The sequence below is a fragment of the Ambystoma mexicanum genome, chromosome 1q, assembly GCF_040938575.1.
Source record: "Ambystoma mexicanum isolate Mex_15411 chromosome 1q, UKY_AmexF1_1, whole genome shotgun sequence".
In the NCBI taxonomy this organism is placed as follows: Eukaryota; Metazoa; Chordata; class Amphibia; order Caudata; family Ambystomatidae; genus Ambystoma; species Ambystoma mexicanum.
Window position 1 is genome coordinate 472,236,321 of NC_090922.1, and position 6,105 is coordinate 472,242,425.

Consider the following 6,105-nt stretch of genomic DNA (forward strand, 5'->3'; position numbering starts at 1 on the left):
GACTGCAAGAGAGGCGCCTCTTACTATCCATAGAAGCACTAACATACGGAAATCAAAACAGGTGCATCTTAGCATCACATGATATACAGTGCTAGCAAGAGGGAAACTCTCCCTGACCATAGGAAATAATGGAAGACATTGTGTTTCAGTCACTGAAATAACAGCCACATGGAGGAAGGCAGTTTTGAGTTGTGCTGTGATCTCGGGCTGGGCTTTGTCAGTGAACCCTTCATTTATTTCCCAGTCTGCAATGGTTACAAAACGTAGAGAACTGCTAAGGTAAGCCTCTTTTTTGGAGTCCTGTTAACCTTCACTGGATAGAGTGGCCACAATGCATTTCCATGCCCAGTGCTTGAGTCATCACCATGCAAGCATCTTCTGCCACTTCATCCAAAAACCTGCTCAGCATAAGGTAGATTGCTCCAAAGGAGGCCCTCCCACTGCCACAGAGCCTAGCAGCGTCACAAAGGGCAGAGCATATTTAGTGGACATTAATCCTTTGCCCAGGGTCAACGTCAGCAGCCTAATGGCCAGGTCCACAGAGATCTCCTTCTCCAGCGAGGATGTGATGGCTGCCTTCATCTTACTGAGAGGCTGGTGGACCTTTGCGGCTGCCAGCTTCCAGACCTGCCCCTTGAGTGCAGCTTTCTTCCTTTTCAGGGCATGAAAGGACATGTTCAGGATGGAGAGCACAAAGGCCTGTCTCTGGTGACTGGGAAGCTCATTGGCCATTGTCTCTTGCAGAAGATGAAAGTCGTACTTGTCTGGATCGAAGTTACTAAGGAGAAAGACATTTGGTGCCTGCATACTGCTGGCCGCCAAGCACTCAACGCTGTTGGCCCTGATCTCCTCCAAGATTTGCCTCTCATCATAGCCTGATTTGCGACGTCTCTTTGATGCCTCCAGGTCCGAGTCAACTTTTGTGCGCACAAAGTAAAACCTTTTCCCCTCCCTCTGAATCTCTCTTGCCAGCATGGCATGGCTTTCTTTGAAACGCTCTGAAGCAATGAGGATGAAAAAGTCATATTTCTTAAAGCCGACTTGATTGAGGTAGGTAGCTGAGCAGAAGCATTGGGGGTCAATCCCTGGCAGGTCCCAGAGGGTTACGTTGGGATATTGAGGGTGTTTATATGGAGTTGGCTGCCGTGTGGTCTCCACCACCCCAGTCGTGGCTGAGCCTTCCTCCTCATCCTCCATCCCACGAATAGCGTTGACGAAGGAGGACTTGCCAGAACCAGACTCTCCAGTGATGGCAATGTGCAGTGTGGAATTTTGCCAGGCTTTCAGATTGATCATGATTTTTCTGGCAGCCTCGGCCAGTCTGCCCTTCTGCAGGCCCTCACGGAGGGCAACATGGTCTTTGCTTTCAGTGATGTCTTCGTCAGCGAGCTGAGCGCTACTTAGAGTGTGAGCTGTGACTTCCCATTGTTTCGGCTCCCAACATGCTGGTGGATTGATGTCTGTATTGCTGGGAAAGGTTGTCTGTTTAACGTGTATGTTACACGCCATAGTAACACTGTCAACCAATTTTCATGGAGCAAACTCTGCCGATTTTTCAAGGTCTCCTGTCTTTCAAAAACTCTCTGCATTGGTTGAGGGTCTCTGCGTACCAAATGTTTTTCAAGACATATGGTAAACAAGGGAGGACAAGCACTCCCAACCAGCCTGTTTAGGCACCAACAGCACAGCACAGTGAGAAACTAACTGCAGGCCACTCCTCATAAAGCAGGTTTCCACTATGACATCAGCCAGTGCTGTACTCTTGCAGTTATCTACAAAGGGATGTAGCCATGAGAGTGGAGAAGGATCACAGGCCTATCCAATGTGTCCATTCCCCTGTCCTCTGGATCCCTAAAAATATTGTGTGGTCTGCAGACGCCTTTGGGGTATCTCTGTGCTTCCGCTGGCATCCACCTATCTTGCTAGAAGACCAGGTGAAGGCTATGGCGATTTACCAGCCTGTTGCTTCCACAGGTTCAGTTATCTTGTCTTTGAGGAGGCCCCAGGATATGTTACCTGCTAGGCAGTGAGGGGCACTGTCCTGACTTTGTCTCTGTCTTAGGCCATTTTTTGTAAAGGTTCAGTGACCCAGCATTCTTGTGGACCATTATTGTGGCTTTCCCCACCAGTTCAGTTCATGAGGGGCTTTGGACATCCAGCGGCGTCTCATCAAGGCGGAGTCTAGCTTGAACCCAAGAGAGTCCTAGTCTTCCAATCCTACTACGTGAGTGTTATTGGGACCTTCTTATGCGTAGATGTTCTGCTGCGAAGCAGCCTTTATATTCAATTTCTTATTTTGTGTACCCATGTAGCTTGTGTGGCTTCTGCAGGCCCTCGGATTGGTGTCATGGCGATCTAGTATCTTTAAGGATTTGGGGAACATCTTGATGTGTCTTGAGGCACAATTGTGTAATCCAAATCTGAATCAGCTACAGGGGTCATTTTATAACCCACAGGAGCGTGGTAAGACCAAAAGCAGCACCTTCAGACCTGGTTTAACACCCCCATGGGATTTTCAATGTTTTTGTAAGGGGAGTCCCAGAACACAATGGGATTGCAGTTCCCACATCCCTTTGCACCACACCTGTAAAAACTAAATTGTATTCTGGCGGAAAACAATTGGATTCCTAGGGAATCCACGTGTTTTTAGCATTGCTAAAAACCAGCTGATTCCATAGAAATAAATTGTAAATGCCTCCAGCAAGTGTACACTGCAGGTTGCATTTACACCACACACTGCAGTCAATCATATCTCCTGCCCACAGGAAATGTGCCAGGAGACGAGAATAAGACAAAAGTGCAGAAATACGGGCACACAAGCCTACAACTAGTGTGGGGGAGGTGCATGTGCTAGCAGAGGAGGTGGTTTCCAACGCAGAGGAGCTGTTTGACATGCATCCAAATGAAGGCCAACATCTGTAATAACATCAGGGACAAGGTGGGGGCGGCAGGTTCCATGCAGAGTGCTTAGGACGCATTTGAATGATCTGATGAGATCTGCGTGTGTGGCGTCTTCTTGCCATCTTCCTCCGCTGTGAGACCACAGCCACAAGAGGCACTGTGGAGCCATTACATCTCACACCCTGGAAGGAGAAAGTCTACAGCAAACTACACATGGCTGGAACTGAGGGAGTCTGAACAGCAGAGGCTGAAGCGGGCGGTCAACCTTATGCAGGAGTGTACAACTGAAGATGCAGGGTATATTAGAGAAGAGGATGCGTGAGTGTCATGGCTGCAGGTGCAGCCCACACAGCAGATGAATTGGTGTTATCACCAAATGTGGTGGTGTGGGAAAAATAGCACTGCATATGTCACTGCCATTATTTTGGCTGCAACCTACTTTGCCTCGTTTATACTGCACCACAATAATCCCAGTTCGAATTACTGGGAACTGAATCACCACATAGGTCAATACTGCCAAGGCAGCCAGGGACTCCAGAATGGGGATGGGGATACACACTGCCAACACTCATCATCTGTGGGTAAGAGGAATCGGGCACATTTTGAGTGGCTGCAATGTCAACCAAGTTTGGCAATATCACCACAGAAATATTGCAGAAATACTGGCAAACTCGGAAAGAGACTATATAGTCAGCGGAAAGTCTCATGCAGAATGCCCAACAAAACTTTCCAGGGGTCAGGGACAACGTGTAATGCACTTTTTAAGTTTGGTGACCAGGAGGGGCTGAGGGGGTAAAGAAAAGGGAAGTTGCATAATGTACAGTGCTCTATTCTCAGACATGCCGTCTCGTCCGAACCTGTGACACCAGCCCGCAATGTGGAAAATATAGTGAATGCCATATAATCTCTAATTGTAAATAAAGAAGCCTTATTTTAACTACAGTCTCAAAGCTAGCATTGAAGAAACTGTTCCAAGCGCACCCCTCCCCATTGCACATCCATGGCCTTGCATTCCTTTTCCTGTCTCCAGAATCCCCAGACCCCCTCTATTCTACTGCCCCCATCCTGGGTTTCCACCTAAAAACCGAATCCCATACTCTTTCTTTTTTCTCCTGTCTGAAGTTCTGCTATTATTGTGAAGGTAAGGTGTCCGTGTAGTTCTCTGTGCTTTGTGATATGAACTGGGTGCAGAGACTGAATGGACTGTGGTGAGAGGCATACCTCTATGTGGTGTCACAGAGAACAATATGTACTCTACCAAGGTGCCCATTTTATTTTATTATTACAGCAGGTTACGTTACAACGGAGGGTAGCACAAGGGTAAGCGCTGGTCTTGGAAACAAGACCACGCAGAGCAACAGGGGTTCGGATCCGGATCCCGCTCAGAAACCAAACTCAGGTATGGTATTAAGCCATTAAAACAAAAACAAAATTAATTAAATGTTCGTATTAGATGGAATCAGCTCAGGTGCATGTCCAGCACTATCCTCCCACGGACGTCAGGCAATGAGGATATTATAGCACTGTGTTCCAAATAGCAAATCCTGTATTGTGCCAAAAGATATCAGGCGCCTGTACCACGGGGTGCATTTCGTTCCTTCCAGCGTATTGCACACCAAATCGAAAGTAAACTAGATGTGTTAAAAAACCGCAATGTTGTTCAGACTATTACATTTCAGTAACACAAGGACATTTATAAACTGTATAGACTTTTTCATTGTGCAAAATTGCAAAGTCTTAAAATGGTACAGATTGAACGTTATTTCATAAGCTAATTATGCATATGTAGCCTTGATAATGTATATGTTACTCCAAGTATCTCTCCTGTTACTTTACTTCAAGACAAATGGCAGTTATGTCTCTGTAGGCTGGTACTTATAAAGGTGTTGTCATAAAAACGTGGGAATAGTGCAAACCTCACAAAAGGTCTATAGTATAGAAATTGTTCGAGGCGGAAGTCTTGTATTATGTATGAGCATTTACACACTCCTTCCTTGTGAAACAAAAGCATCCAGGCACACGGTCTTCACGGGTGTAAACGTTTCTTTACTCTAGGGCTTGAAGACAGAGCATAGAATCAGATATAGCAAGAGTTAGTCTTTCCAGTAACCACAAATTCTGTGCCGCGCTGGTCACTTCTTCAGTGAAATGTTTACATCTTGAAATGGAGGAAGGACATATATATTCAGTAAAAAAACTTTGTTAAAGGGACATTATGGTTAAGTTGCGCTAATAAAAACCTATGAAATTCAGTAAAAAAACTTTGTTAAAGGGACATTATGGTTAAGTTGCGCTAATAAAAACCTATGAAATTCAATGAAAAAACTTTGTGAAAAGGGACGTTATGGTTAAGTTGCGCTACTAAAAACCTATCAAATTCAGTAAAAAAACTTTGTTAAAGGGACGTTATGGTTCAAAGTAAAACCGAAAAACCCCTGAAATTCGCCAGTTATGGTAAGATAAACAACCATAACTCGCGCCACCGTGCACTGCTAACACTAACACCCAGGACATCAAAGATGACATCACACATGTCATTAAGGCACAAACAGCCTTATTGACATTACGCCTTGCTTTCTCCATTTGTGGACCACATGAGAAAGAACGAAGCCACATTTGTCTCTGCGCAATCCGTGAAAAAATTACTTTGGAGTTTGCAAACATGTCCATGATCTTCTGAAGTCCTTCTTTCATTGCAAATTGCAAAGCAATTCCAGACACATGTCCTAAACTGTTCCCTCCACAATGAATTACAATTATGTCTGGATGTTCCTCTATCTTCAAAGTTGCACAGAGAGGTAGCAAGTCCAACCACTTCATTCTACGCACTCCATGCCAGTGCACTTCCACATGTGGGAATCCAAGATCTATAGATACTCCACAGCTTTCTGCATGCACCTTCAACCAATGTATCCACGAGTCTCCCAAAATCCACACAATCTGTTTTTTGAAACACTCAGCCATAGCTATCTGTTCTTCTCTCAGCAAAAAGAATATCTGAGAAAACCTCTCCTAGCACAACACACTCACTAAACTTTACTGACCAATCCCTTGCTACATTCAATCTCATTTGCATGCCTCCCCACCCCAAATTCCCCGGATATAATACGCGGTGTCCTAGAACTACTGCCATGTCCGCGAACATATCGTAACATGGACAGCCCTTATACCATTTCCACTTCACTCTCTGTACCATTCCCTCAT

At 45.4% G+C, this 6,105-nt stretch overlaps 1 pseudogene; it reads right to left on the bottom strand.

Moving 5' to 3' along the window:
• Positions 1-240: 240 nt before the first annotated feature.
• On the bottom strand, positions 241-1,672 carry LOC138521522 (interferon-inducible GTPase 5-like; annotated as a pseudogene).
• Positions 1,673-6,105: the final 4,433 nt, after the last annotated feature.